The following is a 26129-nucleotide window of genomic DNA, read 5'->3' as shown; positions in this document are numbered from 1 at the left end:
TCGTGGATGAACTGCTGTTCAGAAAACTTCCACAACATCAGCTGCTGTATGCAACCACACAGGGGGGTTCATCAACAGTGCGTCGACTCCCCCTACACCCACTACACCATTGACCTTTATGCCTTATTCCTAGTTCCGTTGTGGGCTAGCACTCGCTAGGCCCGAGTTCGAGTCTCCGGCCGGCTAATGAAGAATTAGAGGAATTTACTTCTGGTGATAGAAATTCATTCCTCGCTATAATATGGTTCGGATTCCACAATAAGCTGTAGGTCCCGTTGCTAAGTAACCAATTAGTTGTTAGCCACGTAAAATAAGTCTAATCCTTCGGGCCAGCCCTAGGAGAGCTGTTAATCAGCTCAGTGGTATGGTAAAACTAAGGTATAATTATGCCTTGTTCCCTGGATGTTAAGGCCACTTTTTATTATACCTCTTTCATACTATCTCTCCAGCCCTTTCTAGGTCCGTAGGGGGATAGTGCCGTCAGTGCATCTTATGCGGTGAACTGTAGGCATTACTTAAGGTTCTTTGCAGCGTGCCTTCGGCCCCTAGCTGCTACCCCTTTCATTCCTGTTTACTGTACCTCTGTTCATATACTCTTTCTTTCATCTTCCTTTCCACCCTCTCCTAACACATGATTTATAGTGCACCTACGAGTATTTCCCGTTGCACTTTTAAGACCTTTTTACTGTCAATATCCGTTTCAGCGCTGAGTAATCTAATAGGTCCCAGCACTTGGCCTCTGGCCTAAATTCTATATTCTATTTTATTCTATTCCAGCCTTTCTTTTGTCGTCCTCTCTGCATTCTTTCCAACATTTCCTGATCATAATAATAATAATAATAATAATAATAATTATTATTATTATTATTATTATTATTATTATTATTGATGACGGCTTATCTGCTCTGTTCCCCTCTAGTTGTTCTTTTTATATATATGATCCATTAACACTGATCATATGACTATTTCCGAATGCGGATCGTTTAATATAGCCAATTTCATTGTCATTAGGACGCAATTAATACCCTTCTCTTGTAATTGCTTCCATCCAATCCTTTTATTCTTCTGGTGAAAATTTAGTTGAGCCAAGATTTCTATCGATTTTTGTGTGGTCGTCGTGGAGAAGTCGCATAGCCTATGTTCCTTAATCCTTTCTTGTCTCCCATAAGGTGTCTTCTGTGTCGTGCAGGTAGCTCTTTGGTTGTTTCTGTTCCGTTGGACACGACCCATCCTGCTCTCAGGCGGCCTCGTAACACGCACAGTTTCTTGCCACATTTGCGAAATGGAAATTGGTGATCCTCGAATCGCACGGTTAAACGACTTTCTGTTGGCAAACTTTAGAACTTTCTTCCCGGCCGTGTTTTCTTCCCGTATTCAAAACATTCAAATCCGGGAAAGGTGAGTAAATATGTTTCTCTGGAGAGGAGACCTAACCTTTTTTCCTTTCCTCGAGCATGGGCTAGGTAAGGACATTCGATCGCCTGTTCAGTTGGTCTCTGCATATCGCTGCCATCTAGTTACTTTAAAACCTGAAGTTCTCTCCGCAAACCGGTGATCGGCAATTGCTAAATCTGTACCAAAATTGCATGATATTCATATATTCATGAATCCTTGCTTTTTAATTAACGTTAATTTTGCGTTTCGGTAGATACAGAGAATCAGGTTTAATGTGTCACGGTAAAAAAAACTATCCTTTACTTCAATCATGCAAAGTCGTCAATAATCCGTTCGGTATGACAACTTTGTCACTTGTATCGGCCCCACGTGTTGTAGCCTTGGCGGCCTGCCGCTACGTCATAATTGCGTCACTGGATAGGAGGAGTTAGATAAGACGCCCCGCCTACAATTCATCCCAGTCTTCCTTATTCGGCAGATCCTAGGCGCGCCCCCTTTTACCACTGCAGTCAAAACAAAACCTATAATTACCGTGCTCTTACGTTCGAGCTGTAATAAAATCGTCACCGATTTTGAAGGTTATGAATTTAAAATAATTATTTGAATCATTATTTTAGTAAAATATTTGGTGAGATAAATACAAGATTATAGAAAGAGTAAACCCAACAAAAGGTTCTTCACGTGAAATGACTCTGTGCGGACAGTGTCTTGACAAAACAACGACTCATTGCTATCTAATACGCCACTATATTCCCCGATGTTTTTGAGTGTGAAGCGTTAAATACGATATGTGTATGAAGTGTCATGTCACTGTGTTAGGCTGTGTTTAGTGACTGAATGTCTTGTCAAGTGGTGTCGTTAATGACAAATTGGAATAAAGCGCAGAAACGAGAAGGGGTCCCGCCACCAACACCAACAACACACGATCATGGTAAGTTGGTCCACAGCAGACGAAATCTTTCCTTTATCTTTGGACCCCAGTAGAGACATCAGAGGGCCCCTGTCGACGACGTTGCTCATTTGGGCCTTGCTGGTAAACATTGGCATGGCCTCGAGCTGGCAGGAGCCTCCTTTTGGCTATATAACTTTTCTGGTTTTGGCAGAGTGCAGATGAGACACAGAAGAAGTTGGCACAGCGATGTTGCAAAAGAAATCAGCTGATCGGATGAGATGCCACCTCCCTGGGGGTGGGCAAGGGGGAGCTGGAGCGCTAAGAGACGGGGGAGGAGGAAACGATAGTGGTGGCATCCTTACACCAGGCACTCGAGTGCCTGTCTTTGGAAGTGGCCCTCATCCTCTCCTATTCGATTGTTAGTGTCTTCGATGCGAGCTTTAATTATTAGGCCTATTACATTATATTTTAACTATTGGCTGAATCGTATTAGAAATATGTCAAGGAAATCCAACATATACAATATATATATATATATATATATATATATATATATATATATATATATATATATGTAATGGATGTATGTATGTATATATACTGTATGTATATATATATATATATATGTGTGTGTGTATATATATACATTGTATATATATTAATTATTAATAGGTTACGGGTCATTGTTCATATTCAGAATCGGAGTACTTCATGATCTTAGATGGTTTGCTTGACTGAAAGAGTATTGTTACAAATACGGTTTCTTTTCTTTGATTACAAGTTAGACTCCAAGAAACATCCCAAAAATCATTTAAACGATTGTGGATGAAGAGTTACACTGTAACGTCGTGGTAAGAGATGTAGTGAGGTTACGTAACTGCCGAGCCGTAATGCGCTGTAGTTGTGTTTACTATATGGCACGTTTGCGGGAGTGAGGGACGGAGCTCTATTCATATATAGTAGACAGACTTAGTTGTAATTATTGCTAAGGATATTTAAATTCATCTTTCGTCTCGGTTAGTTGGGGCGATTCCTATGATCCGTACCAATCTTCATATTCTGTTCATCACATTTACAGGCCTACTCTATTCAAGGGCTTGTGTTGTTTTAAGACCGGCTCAATCTAAACCAACCCACCGCTTTCTTGCTCGAGTATTGAAAGATTTGTAATTATTGTTAAATAATGTAACATTTATTATTTAAAGGTTTTGGGATATCTAATATGTAGGCCTGTGTAGGTACACCGTCTCATGTAATTACATTTGGGAATATTATGTAGAGTCAGCCCTCAAGTGACATAATTGTTATGCAAATTGCTGTTTAACACATATGTCATACATATGGTAGTAGAGAGATTTCATTTCCGGTGGACGAATGATATCGACACTTGGGGAGGAGGGACAGCCGAATGGAACTCATCATCATCATCATTACCCAACTCAGTTGCGGGCTGAAGTCTTATTGTGACCCATTGTGATTTCAAGGCTCTGTTCATTGATATTTGGAATGAGGATGGTAGTAGCCCCCTGTCTCTCCCCACCTCCCCCCCACCTTCCCACCACCACCACAGATGATTACAGCAACTTGGGTGCCAAAGACATCTGGCATTCAATAGTAGTCACCCATCCAAGTACTGACCAGACTCAATGTCGCCTGCTTCACGGAGAACAACGGTATAGTGGGCATCTTACTGCCTGGCGTTCGTTGGTGGTCATACATCCAGGTACTGACCAACCTCAACTTGCCTTTTTTGTAGATCTGAAGACCGGCACCGTTTTCAAACGTGTTATTTCATATCTTACCTTCCTCTAGCCTAACCTCTGATCTCACACCCTCCCAACTCTCCCTTCCCCACCAAGGCAGACTCCCATTATGGTCAGTCGAAGTTATATTCTGAACTGAGTATCACTGTACTGAAGATAGCTTGTGGGCTTTAGTACACAAGCAGTCGCCTGGTTAATTTTTATAGTAGTAGTCTAGTTCAGAGTTATGACAGTGGACGATTGTTTTGCTTGGGTATAGTTGAAAAGGTTTCTGGGGGAGTACGATGGTAGGTTTGGGTCGAATGCCTTTGACCATGATAGGTCAGGTTTAGGTGTCGTAAGGTTAATTATGTTCGATAAGGATAGTTCGGTGCAATACGTGTGCTCCTATCAAATTCAGTCATTCTTATTCTTCCATCTTAAAGTAATCAACTATTCATCTGAAAATTAAGTTCCCCTCAGTGGAACATTCAGTGGTTATGCTATGTGTATGATTTCATTAAAATCTTGCCAAAAAGATTATTAGGCCTAACTTGAGTTACAAGCCACCTGTAGTGTGTTGACTTTAAATAGCTGACGCCTGCTTATTAGACGAATTTGAATAAATTTGCGATAATCACAATCATTGTCCCAGTAAACTAGGATAGTTCCTTGGCTGGGGAAATGTGATCCTGGACGAAGTTTCATAGTTGTTAAGAGCAAGATTAGGTCAAGGTTAAAGTCTTGTTGCTGACGCCTTGCAAATACATGCCAGTTAAGCCAACCATTGTAAAATTTATATTTTGTCAGGCTAAAAAGCATTTTGATTGTATTTTTGTTTAGGTTTGACAGAAAGTCATGCATCATTCTTTATTGAAGGCAGTAAAGAGCAATGCGAAGGCAACGCAAACACGTATATGCACTGGGCAATGAGAAGAATGACTTTGTTAGCCATGTGATTGCAGTGCAAATCCCGGCATGGAAATTATGATTCTTATCTCTCTTAAATTACGGTGCCGTAATATCTGACGCAGACTATTGGGTAAAGCGTACGGAGAATTTTCGATCTAAGTACTTGTTACTCTTTCCCATTTCCTCTGTTTTATTTTATTTTGCTAGAGACGAACGCGAAGGTACTCTCGTGGTAGTTAATTCTTCCCCCTGGGTTTCATTCTTCTCCTCTCGCCAGAACTGCCAAGAGATTTCCATTTCAAAAACTGCAGTATCACAGGCGTCGTTCTCGTACTGTCACTTCGACAGGTTTCACTAAAGATCACTTCATGCCTTATGACATTTTCTCATAGAAATAACAATTTTTTGTCCATTTTTCATCCTACTCCCTGTGTATGGGACAGGTACAAAAATTTGGAAAGATTAGGAGTGTAATATGCTTGTAATACGGTGCTTTATTTTACTTTAATAATGATTAATAATTGGGTATTTGAAACTAGTCCTTCGTTATGGTAATAATCAAAGCTAACCCTTCAAATATGTTTTTTTCAACTTTTGCAGTTTTTTTTTTAATGCGCGCTCTCTCGCATGTCTTTTTGTGTTTGTATGAAAGTTGAATGGGTAGGTAACTTAAAGCCCAGTAAATAGCATTCATAAAGGTAAATAAAGAAAAATAAAGGACATGCAAAAAAAGCATATCCTGTTCTTGCAAGAAAGTAGCTTGCAGGAATCTGAGAGAGAATGGCAGAGTTCGGTAGAAGAAGGAATGTAGCGTCTCTTGCAATCAGTAATATGAACCCACAGGATAAGTGAGCGTGAGAGAAAATTAAAAATTCTTCTCTCTCTCTCTCTCTCTCTCTCTCTCTCTCTCTCTCTCTCTCTCTCTCTCTCTCATATATATATATATATATATATATATATATATATATATATATATATATATATATATATATATATATATTGTGTATGTGTAGGCTATATATAATATATATATATATATATATATATATATATATATATATATATATATATATATATATATATATATTGTGTATGTGTAGGCTATATATAAATATTCTGAAATATCAGGCCACAAATCTCGTTGAATATCCAATTCACTCTACCTCGGGAATAACTTACACCCAAGGGGAGCAAGTGATAAATGTTTCGTCACCAGCGGGATGCGAACTAGACCATCAAGAGCCTCTCTTGATGGCTCAGTGGTCATAGTCACTGTACTTTCGTTTTTTCCCAAAACCAGGCAGCATTTCAAATCCCACTGGTGACATTTTATCACTTATGATTCCCCTTGGGTGTAAGTTATTCCCGAGCTATAGTGAACTGGATATTAAAGGAAATTTGTGGCTTCATATATGTAAAAATGTATATAAGAGAGATAGTCAGTCAGTAGTTTGCTAATTCTGTTGGCTTCGTCCAATTTTTACTTCCTAGCCTCTTGTGTTTATCATTCATGTTTGTCGTATGTAAGGTATGAAGTTTTTTTCTCGTCAGCCTTTGTATTAAGGTTAATTTTTTATCGTCTGTAGAGTTATTTAGTTTTGTAGTGGTGTCTCTGGTCTGAGATCTATCGCTGGAACTGAGAAAGGGTAAAGCCCCTCTCTCTCTCTCTCTCTCTCTCTCTCTCTCTCTGAGAGAGTTTTTGATTATTTGTTTTTTTATTAAGCAAAAATCTCAGCTTTTTTTTCGTTGGTTGTACATACAAAATGCTTAGCCTCTATTTCATCTTAAAAATTTCTTACCCATCCACACCTTTGCTTACAAAATACATTTTTGTCAGCTTGGTTTGTAATATTTTGGGAAAATTATTTAGTCCTAACCAAAACTGATGAGTTTGACCTAAGTCTGTGAGAAAATTTCTGAAAATCATTCTTGCAATCTGTTACGCTGACGTGTGCACGTAATATGCTCCGTTATATAACGTATCCTGCTTCGTGGATTTTCTTTCTTTAAAAGAGATTTTAGGTAATTTTAATTCAAGGCCTTCTTTCTGACATTTTCATCAGAAGAAAAATAAAGAGTAGGTGGGGGGCACTTAATGCCCTTACCTATCTTCGACGTAAATTAGAAAAAAATAGATGGAACATATATAAGAAAAAATAGATGGAACATATATACTGTTCACTTGCAAGAGGGAACATTGTGAAAATCAGAGAATACAGGTAAAGGGAGAACATTCAGTAGGTGATTAGTCCCTTTAAAAAAGAAAGTTTTGGTTGAAGTTGGACGGGGAGCAATTGCTGGAACTTTTAGTGTTGCAAGAGATTATTTCAGCGGTTCTGTACTTGCGAATCGCCCTGTTTTCAGATCAGAATTTTTATTAATTGGAATGCAATTGCAGCTCTTATAACTTACGAAACCTGTAAAACACTGCATATGCTAATTTTGCTATTTTACTCCTTGAAATTTCTGTATTTGCCTTGTTCCCCACCCGCCTTGATTGCTTTATGATACCTTTCATTTTTCTATTACCGAAGCCAGTTGGACGAGAAACCTAATACATCTTGAGCGTCAAGATGGAATTGTACGATGTTGCTCTTTGTCGTTGCATTCCATTGAGTGTGTTTTCAGCCATGCGTGTCCTCCTCTGTACTTCTTGGCACAGTACCTACAGCATTAAGCGGATTACTGCTTAATATACGCCTATGTTATTCAACTTTTGTACGTTGCTTTTTACTATTTTCACTCTCATTCCTTTTCTCATTCCTTTTCCTGTAACTATAGAGAGAGAGAGAGAGAGAGAGAGATCGTGTATTTCCTTAAGTATTTCTTACTTAACTTTTGTACGTTGCTTTTTACTATTTTTCTCTCATTCCTTTTCATTCCTTTTCCTGTAACTATATATATATATATATATATATATATATATATATATATATATATATATATATATATATATATATATATATATAGAGAGAGAGAGAGAGAGAGAGAGAGAGAGAGAGAGAGAGAGAGAGAGAGAGAGAGAGAGATAGAGATCGTGTATTTCCTTAAGTATTTATTTAACTTTTGTACGTTGCTTTTTACTATTTTCACTCTCATTCCTTTTCCTGTAACTAGAGAGAGAGAGAGAGAGAGAGAGAGAGAGAGAGAGAGAGAGAGAGATATCGTGTATTTCCTTAAGCATTTCTTGGAATTCGCATGAAATGACTAGGCACCGTTCAGGCTTTTCCTCTGTCATTTACAGAAACCTATTTTGTCACCTGCAACCTGTAACTTCTTATTAAATTAGGAGTATTTTGCTAAAACCCTGACAGTACAATCTCTGGCCCATTCTGTCCACCGGGAAAAAGTAAAATGTTGAAGTTTTTATGTTAATTCAGCAACGATATTGTATAGGAAGGAGGCCTTTGTTCATCCTGGATTCCAGGTGTACGACCGAGTCCTGGAACCCCCTAAAAAAAACCTGCTTTATATTCCTCACTTAGTGGCGGAAGGTTATTCAGGGGAAACAAAAAAGTATTATTTCACCTTTTTTTTATACCTGGACCCATAACGGAATTTTAGCGTCACCTGTTAGTTTCATGACTGGAGATGATGCCTGCAGCCATGCTTTTTAAAATGCTTTTGTTCTGTTTCTGCTTGCTGCCTTGAAGGCATATACCTAGATATCCTGTTATTAAACTCTACTGGTTGACATTTGGGCCTAATTGCGACCGACTACCATTACCACCAGCACTAGTTTGCTAAGGTTTGTTACAGTCACCAGTAATGCTTGGTGTTTTCCGACCAGGGGAGTTTGATCCTACTATCAGTCCTTTTCTTTTATCCATGCTTGGGGTCTTCAAGGGTGTATAAATTTTAATGGCATAGTTCGAGTGTCTGTTACTCTAAGGTTAAATGTCTCTTTGGTGTCCACCTACTGTTCCACACGCCTTCCCTGTTCATGTGATATATTAATGGCCCTGTATCTCTCAAATGTTTTTGGCCATAATCAAATAACCTTTTATCTGTGGGGCCAGGGTAGTCATAAATCAGGCATTCAACCTATCTAAAACGCCTTTCGAGCTCGCATGAGGCAGGAGAGGAGACCCCCTTTTCTCGCATCACTCCATCCCAGGGTCCTGCTCCATCGTAAGGGTCGAATGCTCCCACGTGGTTTTCCTGCACAAATCGTGGGCTTCGTAGCCCGTGATTTCTGGTTACCCTCTGACGTACCATTGCAAACCAGTTTGTGTGTAGTTCCGCAACTTTTATTTTATTTTTTTCGTACCTGACACCCTCCCCTCCCCCCCCCTTTTTTTTTTTATCTAACAATGTACGTTAGCCCTTCATCTGCATAATTTTCCTCTCATGTCGCGCGGCCGCTGGTGGTCGACTGCATTTCCAAGGCGCGGGGTGATGGAATAAAGAAATGGCGGACCTCTTCGTCCATTTATATGGAAAGATGCGAAGGCAGAATAGAAATGATTGTTCGTTGTTGCCCTTCAGGTGTTCTGGTTCTGTTCATAACGAGGATATATGTACTTTCTCATTAGTGCATGATTGTGTGCAAATTTGGGCGCTGATGACGAGGGATAAGCTGTATGGACGGACATACATGTGTGCGTACGTATGCCTTGTATAAATCCTTACAATATGGTAAAGTAAGATTTTTCGTACATTTAAACTAGTAAATAATCCTTATATTGGTGACTTCTTCCATAAGCAACATCCTGCCTTTTTGTGTGTGTGTTTTTAAATGGTAATGCTGTTTTTTACTGCCCATGTTTTGCATCTTTATTTTATTGGTGTTACGAAGTTGTGTCAGGATCCGTTTGGGAAGTAATTGCATTTGCTTTTTTCTTTTTACAACAGTTGTGCAGTTAGAAATCATACCGATCTCCAGCTCGAAACTTTTTAATGAGGCCAGACCTTGGTTGTAATCTTTTCAGTACTTCAGGTTCAGAATTTACGAACTTTTAAGCCTGTACCGAACTTCCCCTTCAGAATATTACACCAAAGCGTTTTCATTCCGCATATTTTATGGGCAGGCCAGTGCAGTGGCGAGAGACGTTGACCCCAGGTGGGATTATCCATAGGCTGTCGTCCTAAGCCCAAAAAGAACTCTGTATTGTCTCTCTGCGCTGACCAAAGGTATCATCATTTTGAGCACTTTTGATAAGCCAGTGGCAAGAGAGCCTGCCCCCGGGGAGGATTACCCGAAGGTGATCGTGCCAGGCCCAGGGTATTGGTGATGGTAGTTGGAGTCACACAGAAAAATATGTACATGATACACAGTACATTTTATGTGGTAGGATTGCGGAATATAATGTGGCATATTATAACTATTATATGTAGTTACATTTGCCTGCCTGCCCCCCCCCCCCCTCTCTCTCTCTCTCTCCACCCATTGAGACACCCGAAACGCTGGTTGGAGGGACAACTAGACTCGTTTCCTGAAAAATCCATCTAGCTTTTATTGATATCAGTAGTGAATTATATACCAGATTTTAGTTGACTGTTGTTGGTAGCCGTCAGCTAAGGAAGGCTTGTGGCCAGTAACTTCTTTCCAGTAAGACATTCCAAGAAATGGAAGGTTAACCCCCTTAGGAGCCATCCCCTCTGAATGCAATTCCAACAGCACGGATGGGAATGCTAAGGGATCCACAATGAATTCCTATCACAAAATGTGTCCTGACGTCTAAATGAGGTTTCTCGGGCTTTAGAATGGTTTACTCAAGGAAATTTATTGTCGCTTTACCGGAATCCTGATTATAATCTGAGGATAGTTAGAGTATTGTCGCAGTGTTATCTGACTCGACAGACTCCCGTCACCCGTTGATTTTTATCTAAAAATTCATCTACGTGCCAGAGTAGCGCATCAACCGTTGACTTGAGTAATAGGAGTTTATCTGACTATTGTACATCCATCCTCTGCTGCCATAAGCTGTCGCTGGTTGCACCTTCCAGTTGTAGGTGGTGGAGTCGCCACGTCCCTTCGGTAAATCTTACAGGCTATGGATATCGGAAAGAATAAGATCTGGAAACGCGTCCATTGGGCTGCGTGTCATATCTTGTACGTGAATATCTGGTTATTGATAAATTGTTTGTCTCCATTATTTCCTCACTAGTGACCTTGTCTTCCACGTCCTGGCATTGTCTTGCCTTATTTAACTCTCCTGGAGTCAAAGTTGGTTTCTTTGCTCTTCCAAATTTTTATAATAATTAAAAAAAAATCGTTGAAATATATTAAGTTACTCGGGATGGCAGGCTCCCCTTCGTTTTATGTATTCCGGTGGGTAAATGGAATGGCTTCCACAGAGGTATGTAAACTTTCCCACTTTTCTGGACAGGCTGATGTCATTACTGTGTTTTTTTTTATTACTGTCGTCTGACTCGATTTCCTGCTGTTAAGTGGAACGTCACATGTCTTTTACTGTACGTATGTATATACGTTTGTATAACCAAATATATGTTTCTGTGTATGTACAGGCCCCTTTCGTTCCTTTCACTGTACATCCTTTCTTATTCTCTTTCTTCCATCTTACTTTCCAGCCTCTCATAACAATTAATTCATAGTGCAACTGCGATGTTTCCCCCTGTTACGCTTATCATACCTTTTACTGTCAATTTCCGTTTCAGCGCTGAATGACCTCATAGGTCCCAGCGCTTGGCCTTTGGCCTAAATTCTATATTCAGTTCAGTTCATAACCGAAAATGTTATTATGAATAAAGACAACCACAGCTAGTGTAAATCAGCTTTATGAATAGACGTTATCACAGTACTGTTTCAATTATTTAAAAATTTAGTGTTCCATGAATAATTTTACAATCTTCCATGGATCAAGAGACGAGAAGATACAATTGATCGATACGCGGAGTTGTTGTGATTCTTGGTGTATTAATGACTGCATCGACGTCGAAACTTGATTAGGACAAAAGACAATTGTATATCGATTTACAGTGATAACTTGTCATTGCGATTATAGAGGCTAACTTGTCAAGGGGCGCTGTCGGATGAGTGACGTCACGAGCTAAGTGAAGCTGATTTAGCTTTGGGAATTAACATTTAACGTAAAGGTTGGGCGTTTTAGAAAAAAGTGAAGTAGCCATTACTGATGGCAAGGTTGATGCACACCCACTTTCGTGCCCCGTATTAGCACCGAAAACATCCACAATTATTTTGTAAAAATTCTTGAAAAAAGTCCCTTAAATTTTGATAAAAAATTTCCTTAAATTTTGATTAAAAAAAAATTGACATTCACAATTATTTTGTAAAAATTCAGGAAAAATTCCTTTAAATTCTAATAAAAAAATTTGACATCCGCAATTATTTTGTAAAAATTCTAAAAAAATTCCCTTAAATTCTGGTAAAAAAATTTGACATTCACAAGTATTTCGTAAAAATTCTGAAAAAAATTCCCTTGAATTCTAATAAAAAATTTGACATCCACGATCATTTTGTGAAAATTCTGAAAAAAAAAATCCCTTAAATTCTCACAAAAAAAATTTCCCTTATTGACAACGTCATAATAACATCATCACAGAAAAATAACAATCTCGTTAATACAATTTTTTATGAGTATTTTGCATAATTGACAAAAACGTTCGTAGTATCCAAAACAACAACAAAAATATAAAATTAATAATAACGTTTTCCTTTCTGCTTTATAAGCACGAGTTAGCGGATACGCTTACTCGCTAGGCTGCTCTCCACCGTAAACTTCAGGAAGTTACTACGGGATGATCCTGGCTGTTGTGTTGGCGTGGAAGTATTAAGTGTTTACTTTAGGGGGTATAAGTTGCTGTCTTTACAGCATCTGTATGCTGCGTTGATAAGACCCAGAGAGAGAGAGGGAGAGAGAGTGAGGGGGAATTATACACGATGTCACGTAAAAGAGAGAAGACTGGGTGAGATTAAGGGGCAATAATTTGCTCAAAGATAACGGGTTAGTGTGTGAAAAAAAATGTTTGACTTTAGGTTAAATGAATTATTGTTTTGGTTAAATGAATTAACGAAAAAATAAAAAAATAAATTGATTTTTCATATTCTGTAAGTCTCTTTGTGGTACCTTTGAGCGTTGTGGTGTGTCGTAACCTAGTTGGAAAGGGCATGTGCCAGCAACCTCACCCCAAAAAGTCTTGCTGGTAGCTGGACGGCAGACAGTTTTAACGATTCCTACCCCATCCTTTTGTAAAGGGTAAAGGCTTATGGTTAAATTTTCTCTCTCTCTCTCTCTCTCTCTCTCTCTCTCTCTCTCTCTCTCTCTCTCTCTCTCTCTATATATATATATATATATATATATATATATATATATATATATATATATATATATATATATATATTATATATATAATATATACATATATATAATATAATATATATACATAATATATATGTATACATATATATATATACATAATATATTTAATATAATATATATACATATACAGTATATATATATGTAATGGTAAAAATAGCAAAAAACGGTGAGGATGTAAATCCGAATACACAGATAATTATTGAACTTAAAAGCTAAAATTACAAGTATTGTTGAGTGCCGTTTCTCTGCCCTGAGAGGAACTCACTCAAGGCATCTTGGAGTGCATGCTCCATTTCCTCTCCACCGAAATTCATTTCACCATACATAATGGACCGTTAAGAACAACTCTTAAAGTAACCAATTTACCGTGGGAAAATAATTTGATAATAAATTTAACGTAAGCAATAAGAAATTCAGCAAGTCTCATCAACTAACTAGCTTCATGTAATCGCGTCAGTTTCGTAAATGAAAATTAGTAATCATGCAAAGAGTAAATTCAAGTTACGGAGGAAAATATCTTATTAGACAGAACGAAATGTTAGTGGTTTGTAAATAACAGGCATAAGTTAAATCGTAATTATTGCGATCTAGTCCTTTACTTTAATTTTTATCGACGTGTCGGCGACCATGATTTGATCCGTAATAGGCACAAGTCAGTCAAACGAACAGAAGTCTTATTGAGTCTGGGTAAAAACTCTCAACTGACTTACGTTCCGTAAGATGCTGGTCTTGAAAATACCACAAAGACAAGATGATAAAGCCAGTGTTTCATGGGTAGCCTTCCTCCCCCCTCGAAATCTCTTCACTTGACCTTGGTGGAATTTACTGCTCCATGTCTACTTGCATTCAAGCTTTCCGAAATGTAGAATCTCCAAAATATCTAGAGGAGCTTGATACAATACTGCTCTCGACCGGAATCTGGACTCTGGACTGGGCTGGATGGGCTGGACTGCTGAACAGAAAACTCCATGGCAGATTGATAAAGCATATTTAACTGTCAAACAGTTAGTTTCAAGAGCTATCCAGTCTCAGTAGTAAACAAACAGATTCGTTAATTACCCCATTATCATTAAACTAATATACAAAAAGGATAAAGATTTTTCTTCACACTCCACACCAACGGTTCTACATTTTAATTTTCGTTAAATGTAGGACTTGGGAATATCTAGAAAGTTTACCGGAATTTTCTTTTTATTATTATATATATATATATATATATATATATATATATATATATATATATATATATATATATATATATAGAGAGAGAGAGAGAGAGAGAGATGTGTGTATTATATATATATATATATATATATATATATATATATATATATATATATATATATATATATATATATAATGTCGTGACGTAAATTTCCTTGTGAGTGATAAATTCTTTAAATCAGTAGTCATGATATTCTTGTATTTTAAGGATTGATTGATTTCCCAATAAAGCTAGTGTCATTGGAATAATGGCTTGTTACCCTAGTTGGGGTGGAAGCCGTCATTCGAATTGGGATTTCGAGGAATACGGGATACATGAACGGCATAGAATTCCATTCTTGGAGGTTCGATTAATTTAAAAAAACATTTTACAATGGTTCTTTCAAAGCTGTTTAAGAATCAGTCTTTTAAATAGAATCAGTATTAAATTGCAAATAGAACTTTTAAATTTACTCTTCCCGTAGGGGGTTAGTGCCGTCAGTGCACCTCGTGCAGTGCACTGTAGGCATTATTTACGGTTCTTTGCAGTGTGCCTTCGGCCCCTAGCTACAACCCCTTTCGTTCCTTTTACTTTACCTCCTTTCATATTATTTCTTCCATCTTACTGCTCACCCGCTCTTAATAATTGATTCATAGTGCAACTGCGAGGCTTTCCTCCTGTTACACCTTTCAAACTTTTACTGTCAATTTCCGTTTCAGCGATGAATGACTTCACTGGTCCCAGTGCTTGGCCTTTGGCCTAAATTCTATGTTCATTTCAATCAATTTAAGTATATTCTAAGTAGTTTGTGAATCAGTCCATTAAATTGCAAATAGAACTTTTAAGTTTATAAGTTTAAATGCAAGTAGAACTTACAACCATATAAGTTAAACTGGAAATTGAGTTTATAAGTTTATAAGTTCAATATACTGTATAAGTTGAATATGTAAGTTATATAATCAGGTGTCAAACTAAGTATCATGGCTTGAAACCAAGTCGCTATTTTAAACTGTGCTCAATTCTTTATTAACATGCTCTGGCCTGGCGAGATTCCCCGCGATGGCAGGGTTATCCTCCCCAAGTTGAACTGGATTATTATTTCCAGGTTTTGGCCGGAGGGTCTGGAATTCCTCCGTTGCCAGGTGGTTTATCTGGGTGGCCGATTTGCTAGATAAGGCTCCAGGGTAGTAGCCACGTCGTCAGTTAGAAATTCTGTCCAAACAGGATGTGATTTTTGGTTCAACAGTTTGCTGGAGATTTGTAACCAGGCAGGGAATATTTCGATATTTTACTTTGCTCTTTGTTGGTCGAGTTATTTTATGTCTTACACGAGCAGGATTTTCTTTTATTTTTTTTTCTGCCCTATTGTGCTACGTAGATCGTAGTTAACCGGATAGTTTCAATTTCTGCCAGTGCTTGATTTTTTCTTTTCATTTTTATTTTATAAGCAAGCGGAAAACCCTTCGATGATAATTATGCTTTAAGATACATACTCGTATGTAAACAATATCTCAAATTTACTGAAGCATTTCTTATTTTCTGGCTCAATAATTAATTTGAAATTCCAACTAAACAGGAATTTTTTCTGATATGCATATACCTTGCCTCTTTATCGGTAAGTGTCATTATCGTTGTCCTTACTAAGCACTGTGATTAATGCAAATAAAAGTTGTTCTTGGAAGTGGTTATCAAGTGCGTCGAATGCATGTGTAGCTTCATCCAGCATTCCCGCTCATGACGTGAGTGCAACTTGGTCTTTTACCGCTCACGCTTAAGCAAGATCCAGTTATACCGGTTGTTTCCATAGGCTATCCAGTAACCTTTGATAGTCGATTCACGCCAGACCATGACAACAGCACAGACTCATGCTGAATTGTACCTGCAGTGTTCAGCTATACGAAGCTCAGTAGACCATCCCGTAGGGGGGTAGTATACCGTTAGTGCACCTCATGCGGTGCACTGTAGGCATTACTTAAAGTTCTTTTCAGAGTCCCTTGGGCCCCTAGCTGCAACCCCTGTCATTCCTTTTACCCTACCTCCGTTCATATTCGCTTTCTTCCGGCTTACTTTCCACCCTCTCGTAACAGGTGTTTCATAGTGCAACTGCGAGGTTTTCCTCCTGTTACACCCTTCAAACCTTTGTACTCTCAATTTTCCTTTCAGCGCTGATTGACCTCATAGGTGCCAGCGCTTGGCCTTTGGCCAAAATTCTATATTCAGTTCCACTCAATAGACCATTACTGCCGTCCGTGCAGTCTAAGCTTCAGGCCAACATATTTTTTGGAGGAATGTTACTAAATTCAGAATTCTTAGATGTGTTGTTTTGAAAAAGTATCGTTGCTTTGTGATATTTTGGTTATTAACTTGTAGTGTTAGTTAGTTATTTGCCTGATATCTCGTCCCTTGAGGTGAAAAAAAAAAACGTATGTTTAGCAAGATAATCTGGGATAATAACCCTCACGCTGGGGCACGCTTTGATGCTCTCTGTCACGTTTTCTGTTGCTGACCTGTTGAAAAGTAAAAAACTGAAAGAGACACATGTACAAGTTAAGTGTACCTTAGTTTAACCAGACCACTGAGCTGATTAACAGCTCTCCTAGAGCTGAGCCCGAAGGATTAGATTTATTTTACGTGGCTAAGAACCAATTGGTTACCTAGCAACGGGACCTACGGCTTATTGTGGAATCCGAACCACATCATAGCGAGAAATGAATTTCTATCACCAGAAATAAATTCCTCTAATTCTTCATTGGCCGGTCGGAGAATCGGACGCGGGGCCAGCAGAGTGCTAGCTGAGAACGGTACCCACCCGTCCAATGAGGAACTGACACATGTACTGAGGGAGAGGAGAAAGATAAGGTACGTAGCCTCATCCTGCCAGATTTACCGTAGAGCAGTTGAGGGAATTTCCGTAACAAACCGACGAACGCATAAAAATAAGGAAAAAATAAATAAATAAATAAATAAATAAGTAAAAAAAAAAAAAAGGCCTCTAAGATATCTTGTGTTGGGTAGTTGATTGAATGATGTGGTACAGAGTGTAAACTAGTATATTGAAACTTAAAAGAATACTTTAATACTAGACATGATAGTCTGTTACGTGTCGTACAGAATGAGTGAGGCCTTGGTCAGAAACAAAGAACTTTGTATAACGGCAACAGAAACGAGGAACATTAAAGGGATAGTTTTGGAATCTCTACTTCCGCCCAAACGCGTCCGCCCCACCCCACCGCCACTTTTTTTTGTGGGTTGGGGAGGTCCTCTAGTCTTTGACTTTTAATAGTCTGCTCGAGTGTAAAGCTGCATGACAGAGTAATTTGTAAACAGTAAGTGGACGTACTTAGTTACTTTCTGATGAAGAAGTGCACTCCATTTTTATGTGTATGTATTGTAAGCCAAGGTGTTGTCAAGTGATGGCGCCCTTCTCTCTCTCTCTCTCTTTTGCAAGATATCCAGACAATTAATGGACCGTATCGCTTTGTACTGTTCGAACTAGATAAATGCGGGTCATATTATTGAGTTAGAGGAAGGCAAGCGGACATATCAACATTTCATGCGTTTTTTATGTGGAGCATATTGCTATATATATATATATATATATATATATATATATATATATATATGTATGTATTTATGGGCCAAGGTGAATCATGCGAAACCATCGATAAAATCGCAGTCTATTGGGTAGCGTCGGATATTAGGGTTTTGAGCGAATACATCTTTGAAGTTTAAAATGAATAAGATATGCTTCTGTAGATTTACTTAAAATGATGGCCGGTTCAAGGAAGTAATGATTGTGTTCTAGTGATGTTTGTTAGCCTGATGGAGGCTCAATTTTTTTTATGCCTTTAATTGCAAATGAATAATTGACTGAGACGGAAAAACGAGAAATGCAGGCACTTGAGTGAATGACGAATGAAGCATGGATTGGTACCGAAGGAAGTTGCGATTGAGGAAATGAGTAGAACCGAGTAGGCATGACTTCGTGGAGTAGAACCGAGTAGGCATGACTTCGTGCGCATGTGAGGAACTGACAAAGAGATCGTTGTAAGCTAAGCCCAATGTGCATTTGAGGAAAAATTCCCGTAGGTCGGGTTTTGTGTGCATTTGAGAAACTTGAGTAGGAAAGATCGCTGTAGGTCGGGCTAAATGTACAATTGAGGACCTGGGTAAGTAAGAAGGAAAGATCGCTTTGGGCCGGGTTTCAAGTGTCGTCAGAATGACTGTTTCCAATCTAAGCATCCTCTAGAAGCAAAGGTCATGGAATGTAAACTTTATTAGCATGAAGTAGCAGCTATATATTTTTGAGAAAGTTCAACCATCCTGCTCCTTGTGATATACTCAAATATATTCAGTTCTGACTCCAAAATCTTATTCTTGGTACTTCTTATTCCAACTCTTTAATTTTTTTTACAAGCATTATTGAGAACTTTGTAATTATTTTTTTACAAGCAGTATAGAGAATGAATTTGTAATTATTTTTTTACAAGCATTATAGAGAAGAAATTTGTTATTATTTTTTTACAAGCATTATAGAGAAGAAATTTGTTATTATTTTTTTACAAGCATTATAGAGAAGAATTCATTTCCATATTGAGAAAGTGATGAAATACCTTATTAGCAAATGTTTTCATTTTTCATTTTTCATTTTTCATTTTTCAACAGGTTTCGGTTGGAATTTCTTCCTGGTCTGGAGTTAAACACGTTGTAATGCTTATGAGTCCAGTTTCGTTCCAGCATTTCAGATTAGTCCAAGGGGACGTTGATCCTCTCTCTCTCTCTCTCTCTCTCTCTCTCTCTCTCTCTCTCTCTCTCTCTCTCTCTCTCTCTCTCTCTCTCGAGTCGCTACGAACCTTTTTGTCTTTCTTAAAAGAAAAAACAAATGTAGAAACATATCAATAGTTACAACAATTACATATTGTTACCAGATTATCATAGTAATTTTCGGGAATGACTGTCGTAATTTAAGGGTTTTATGTGTAAGCTTCTTTCTTTTCCAGTTTTAGCGATGTGAGAGAGAGAGAGAGAGAGAGAGAGAGAGAGAGAGAGAGACAGACAGAGAGACAGAGACGAGGCCTTGTAGACCGACCGCCATTACTTCTCAAGGTCATGTTGGTGTGAGTGTACTCCATAAAATCTCCCGTTTGTTTGTTTAAAATTATTATGCTGGTAGAGATAGCCTGTACTGGGAATTGTGTTGGGATATGTAAGTATGTAAAGAAACTGTAACATTATGAATCGTTACAGTTAATGTGTGTGTTTTTCTTGATAAGAGAGAGGGAGAGAGCGTGCCACTCGTCAGCTAAAGATAAAAAAAAAAATAAAAACTGACAGGTGATATTTGGTTTAAGTGGGTCCAGGGGAGATTTTTAGGAGCAGCTGCCGCAAACTTCATTTCATTTAAATTGCTGACATCAGCAATTCTTTGGTTGAGATTTTATGAAATCTTCTTTTCCTTTCGCTTATAACTTACTTTTCACTGAATATTCTGTGTACAAATCATTACTTTGGTGGCGACTGTGCGTTCGATAATCAGATGTTTCTAGTTCTTTTCATTGTTTAAACTTTTTATCATTCTTCATTTTTTTATCATTCTTCACCTGTGCATTTTTATTGTTGGTTTCCTTTCTCCTCAGGTCCATCACTTCCTCCATAGGTACCTTTAGTTTTCCTCTTCCTCTTGATCTTAAATAATTCCTACTGTGATCCATCTCAGCCTCTCCTTTTCTTAGCTTCCTCTTCTCTCTCTCTCTCTCTCTCTCTCTCTCTCTCTCTCTCTCTCTCTCTCTCTCTCTCTCTCTCTCTCTCTCTCTATATATATATATATATATATATATATATATATATATATATATATATATATATATATATATATATATATATATATAGTTTGTTGTTATTCTTCTCCTTGGAGAGTAGGTATCATCCTTTAATTATTTATCATGTGAATATTGTCTTCGGAATATCGTCTTTCAGTGGATATTGTCTTTCTGTGGATATCTGCCCTCTCCTTCAAGGGAATCTCTGTCTTCTTCGGGGAATATTCTCCAGTGGAATATCCACTTCCACAGGAATCTATCTCTTCTACTTCTTCTTCTTCTTCTTCTTCTTCTTCTTCTTCTTGTGGCGATTAAACCCGTTCCTTAATTGGTACGATATCTGGCGATGATCAGAGCTCCCTCGTGATCGGCGAGAGAGAGAGAGAGAGAGAGAGAGAGAGAGAGAGAGAGAGAGAGAGAGAGAGGGCTGCGTATAGTAGTAATGGCATGGTTACTTGCGAGAGGCATGCTTCAGGTTTTCGTTGCCAGATGTATGTATACGTAATTGCAGCCCCTGGGGTCTCTCTCTCTCTCTCTCTCTCTCTCTCTCTCTCTCTCTCTCTCTCTCTCGTATTTGGCAGGTTAAGGTCAAGGATATCTGTCGGACGACGCCCTTGGAGACTACTGCTAGCATCCTACTCGTACTCTTTACAATATAGTCCCCCCCTCCCCTATCCACAACCCTCCATCCCACTCTCCCCTCTCCCCCTTCTCACCCAACTGGAGAGAAAGAGAAGGTGCAAAAAAGGATGATACGACTAAGGAAGGTGTCTGTCTCGTCTATTTGTCTATTGTATTTTCACTTATAAGTTTAACTTCATATATATATATATATATATATATATATATATATATATATATATATATATATATATATATATATATATATATATATATGTGTGTGTGTGTGTGTGTGTGTGTTTTGTATGTATATATACATGGATATTTATTTTTTTCTTCGATTTATTTATTAATTTATTGCAAACATAAAACTTGATGATGTCAGTGTAGTCAAACTTAATGAGTAAAAATACAAGTCGTATCATTCTTTGTGTGTGTTTATGTGTGTGTGTACGTGTATGTTTGTGTGTGTGTGTGTTACAAGAGAAATGAATACATATGCTATTTATTCGATAATATTAATATTTTCGCGAAGAACCTGCGTCTAGGCAACTATTTTCTCCCCAAGGTTTAGTTACTGTATCTCGAGTCTTTTTGACAGCGAGTATCTTGCGAGTTCCTTGCCCCGTGAATTGTAGCCAGAGGCTGGCTTGTCTACAGCTTTTATTGTCGGGGTTTTTTCCTTATGGTCTGAAGCTATTGCTTCGTGCTTCTTTTTTTTTTTATCGCGTGAGGATGAGAAGCGCTGTTGTTGCTGTAAAAGTTATTATTATTATTATTATTATTATTATTATTATTATTATATTCTCTTCGTATGATGGTTATAAATGGGTAAAGAAACACTGCTGGTTTATTATTATTATTATATTATTGGAGAAACAAATCCACAGTTATGTATATGTACATATTGTACATACTGTGTATGAACTGTGGATTTGTTTCTCCATTTCGAGACTCATGATACGATGAGCATTTTTAATTATTATTATTATTATTATTATTATTATTATTATTATTATTATTATTATTATTATTATTATTATTATTATAATACAGTACTTTAGGGCGATGATTTTTTATTCATTTTACAGTAAAACGTTTTACTTGCCCTAATTATTGATGTCAGCTTTCAGTGTAGGAATGGGATATAATCCTACTCTAAAGCGTCATTCCATGCACATTTTCTTTAGGTTTTTAAATTGAATAATTTTATATACGCTATACATTCTATCAAATATGGCTACTTAAAGTAAATCATTGCAAAGCACAATTGTGTCTGTGAGTTTCCCCTTTGGTTGGAAAAGTCCTTTAAGCATTAAAGAATTTCTTCCCAGTGCGTAGACACCTTCGGTATAGTTCGTCGACGCAGCCAAAATGTCTTTCGACTTCCTAAAAGAAATTATAATAATAAATAAAATCAAATAAAATAAAATTGCTCACGTGGCAACGTTTTGTCAAGGCTTGCAAGACTATATTGATTGGTCTGAGTTGATGTTAATGATCATGTGAGAAGCTGGTAGTAGTAGTAGTAGTAGTAGTTTTTTTTTTTTTTTTGTTCGTTACCTTTGTTTGTGATTTGTATGTTTTAAAAATGAAAGCCAGAGTAAGAGGGACGCGAACGTGAGTAAAAAAAATATATATATAATATTTATATATATATTTTTTCACTGATAACTGTTCTGTAGAACAAACAAAATAATATGCCTTCGTATCTAGAATGTCTTAACGACGTTTTAGGTAACAAAATTTTGTTATGAAAATACTTCTGCGTCTAAAAATAAACTACTAGTCACTGACCTCAAATGTATAACAGTTTCGTAGTTGTATTTAGAAGGCGAACGTTGTTAAAGTAGCTCATTTTTAACGGCTTTAATTTAACAGCAATCTCGCGGCAGCTTATGAACGTTCATGGACCTGTTCACGTTCCCTGTCTGAGTGAGTCATCTTGGTCTGCCTAGACACTACTATGGTCTCTCATGTCGAGTTTGCTTGCTTGATTGATGCCTTTAGGCCTTCGACTAGTCTGTTAAGGATTCCCTTTATGTTCAGTGAAGTCGTCATTGTAATTGCTTTTGTGCTTTGCTTGCAGTCACGTGTGTAAAATTCCTATTGGAAAATTACAGAAAAATTTATTTAGTGTATGCTGCGGTATGCCTAGATGCTATGGGCTAAAATGATACTTTGTTTTGCTTGTTGGTTGTAGGCCTGTGAGCTCCTGCTAGGATTTTCATGAAATGAATATTATCCTACTGGTGGGTGTTGTTTGTGTGTGTGTGTGTGTGTGTGAGTGTGTTTGGATGTGTTTTACGTAATTGCATCTCGCACTTTTCAAAGCACATTTCTCCGTCACTCTTATCCAGAGACTTATTTTCCAGAAGAACATTTAGTTTTATCGTCGTCGCCTGTGACCTTCGTATTTGTGACGTCAGATCATCGTAAATTAGTGAATCTCGCTCTGCTTTTATTCGATATTTGGGATGACGTTCCGAGATAGTTTGTGCTTTTGTTTTCTGGAACTTTTTTTTTCGTTTATTCGTGTTTTATTTTAGCTCGAAGAGTGTCCATCTATTTAAGAAAGATCTTTTAGACAAACGTAACTTAACATTTATTAAGAAAGTATTTAATCAAAATTTTTTTTAAAACAGGAGACAGGTTTTTGACACAATGAAAAAGTTCAAACCTCTCTCTCTCTCTCTCTCTCTCTCTCTCTCTCTCTCTCTCTCTCTCTCTCTCTCTCTCTCTCTCTCTCATGGTGGGACATGTGTTGTTCTTGCTCAGTGAAGGGTGGGCTTCTTATTATGGGATACGAATACATTATAGAATAGTAATGATCACGTATGTGTGTGGCCCCACTTAGCGTTGGGAGGTAAATTCATAATTATTATTATTATTATTATTATTATTATTATTATGAACAGCCAGTAAGCTGGTTCCCAATATCGCATTCATCCTTGTTGCTGAATCGTGGGTGAACCGCTAAACTTCCCCTCTTTCAGAAAATCCTCATTATTATTAATATTATTATTATTATTATTATTAATATTATTATTATTAATGAAGAGTTAAATCCGGTATTATACTGTACGAAATACATCAAATCCTGTTCCATCTTTTGAGTGCATGTTCACCTCTCATTATTTATGACAGTGAATTTGAGAGCCGAACAGGCTATCAGAAACTCGCTCTACAGATTTCGATATATTTTTGCGAAATATTGCTTGTTTTTCTCTTTACTACCTTGCTCAGGATATTATGATGATGGTGGCGAAGAGGAGGAAGAGAAAGCGAAAATGATAACCGAAAGACTGAGCTTGTAATTCAGATAGAAGAATTGAATCTTTCACTCAATGGCGTAACATGTATTGCATTACTATCGATTTATATATATATATATATATATATATATATATATATATATATATATATATATATATATATATATATATATATATATAAAATCGATAGTAATGTGCAATACATGTTACGCCATTGAGTGAAAGATTCAATTCTTCTATCTGAATTACAAGCTCAGTCTTTTGGTTATCATTTTTGCTTTCTCTCCTCCCTCTTCGCCACCATCATCATAATATCCTGAGCAAGGTAGTAAAGAGAAAAAAAGCAATATTTCGCAAAAATATATCGAAATCTGTAGAAACAGTTTATATATATATATATATATATATATATATATATATATATATATATATATATATATATATATATATATATATATATATATATTTTGTGTGTGTATGTACGTATGTATATAAAGGATATTGTCCTTTTGACCAATCTTTCGTTTAAAATACTGATATTCTTCTGGGAAAAATGTCTTACAACATTTCGTGGTCCAAGAGGACAGATTTCTTTCTGAGAACTCCGAGAGATTTTTATTTTTGCTCTGTTGTTTTGGCATTCATTGCATGCCTGTGGCCTTTTCATTATCCTGTGAGCGTTGGCTCTCTTTAATCAGTTGGTATCGTTATGTGATCTGTTGCTGAGCTTTCGTTGAGGTGATCACGAATTCGTGTGTTATGATTGGGTCCGTTGGCTCGTTCGGAGGGGTCGACGTTTCGGGAATTTCTTTTAATTTTTGAGACAACTTATTTTTTTAATTAAAAACGGACATGTTTCAGAGACATTCGTGTAAGCAGCTTAATCATGTATATTATTTAATCATGAATGTTATGTAATGCCATATCCACTAAATGTAGTTTAGCAAATATGTTATATTCAGCTTCCTGGGACAATATTATTGTGACACCAAGACACAACATCGTGTTGCAGTTTTTCAACTTCGAGATTTATTGTCGGTTATATATCAGGCGAATGCTACCCACTTAATGCTGATAATAATCTTATATCTAGAAAAGATCATTTCCATAAATCTTTGTGATGGCTGCCATGTTATTACCTAATGACAGTTACGTTAAGCCAACATTTTTTTATACCTCGGACAATGGAAATATTTCAGTGGTGTTTTTTCTGCTTTAAAATATGCGATTGAGCCTTTGTTAAGTCCCTTAATTTTGCTTTCCTCCGACTTTGTGATTGGGTTTATGGTTAATCCTCTTTCACGTGACTTGGAATTGAATTACTAATGGCTCTGAACTGGCAGCAGCGCTTTCGGACAGAAATTTTACTTTATAGCATTTGCTAAACTATGAAATTACTCGGTGCTTCCTAAACGTTGAGCGCAATTATTTTTTTATTTTTCCTTGTCATTTTTTTTAGTAATATTTACTTGTACTTTGTTACCCCACCATTGTCTTTTGTGACTATTGTAATGGCGATTGTCCGTTCTGTTTGTTGTCACTTACAAAACTGTGAGAGTTACAGGCGTTATTTTTAAGATTACGTGAAGGTAACAAACTTTGTACAAAGACGACCTTAAAATGAGAAAACTTTTTGAAGTGTGCAACGGTTAGAATAAATGAAGTAATATTGTAGGGCCCCTGACGTGCTGTTGTTGAGTCTCCTGTGAAGGTTTTGTGAAACTGTCTTGTTTTGTAAGACCCTTTTTATGGGGTATATATATATTATATATAGGCTATATTATGTGTGTGTATGTGTACAGTATGTGTATATACAGTATATATATATACATATATATCAGTTCTCTCTCTCTCTCTCTCTCTCTCTCAAAAACTGCAGTAGATTTTATAATAAACTAGCAAGGGTATGTGCGATTTCCACGTAAAGTTACCCATAGTTCTATTTAATTGCGACCTTTCCATCCCC

General features: G+C 37.2%; 1 protein-coding gene across 10 annotated transcripts in view; it reads left to right on the top strand.

Moving 5' to 3' along the window:
• Positions 1-2070: 2070 nt before the first annotated feature.
• Positions 2071-26129, top strand: part of NfI (Nuclear factor I) — a 473509-nt gene continuing 449450 nt past the window's right edge. For 5 of the 10 annotated variants that reach the window (XM_067117590.1, XM_067117572.1, XM_067117579.1 and 2 more), the window contains exon 1: positions 2071-2326. The gene's annotated coding sequence lies outside the window, so the exon portion shown is untranslated. The remainder of the gene's footprint in view (positions 2327-26129) is intronic. The other 5 variants (XM_067117589.1, XM_067117583.1, XM_067117581.1 and 2 more) reach the window with 1 other exon arrangement.

The sequence above is a fragment of the Macrobrachium rosenbergii genome, chromosome 15 (genome assembly GCF_040412425.1).
Source record: "Macrobrachium rosenbergii isolate ZJJX-2024 chromosome 15, ASM4041242v1, whole genome shotgun sequence".
NCBI classification, from domain to species: domain Eukaryota; kingdom Metazoa; phylum Arthropoda; class Malacostraca; order Decapoda; family Palaemonidae; genus Macrobrachium; species Macrobrachium rosenbergii.
This window is presented reverse-complemented; position numbering and strand designations above follow the sequence as displayed.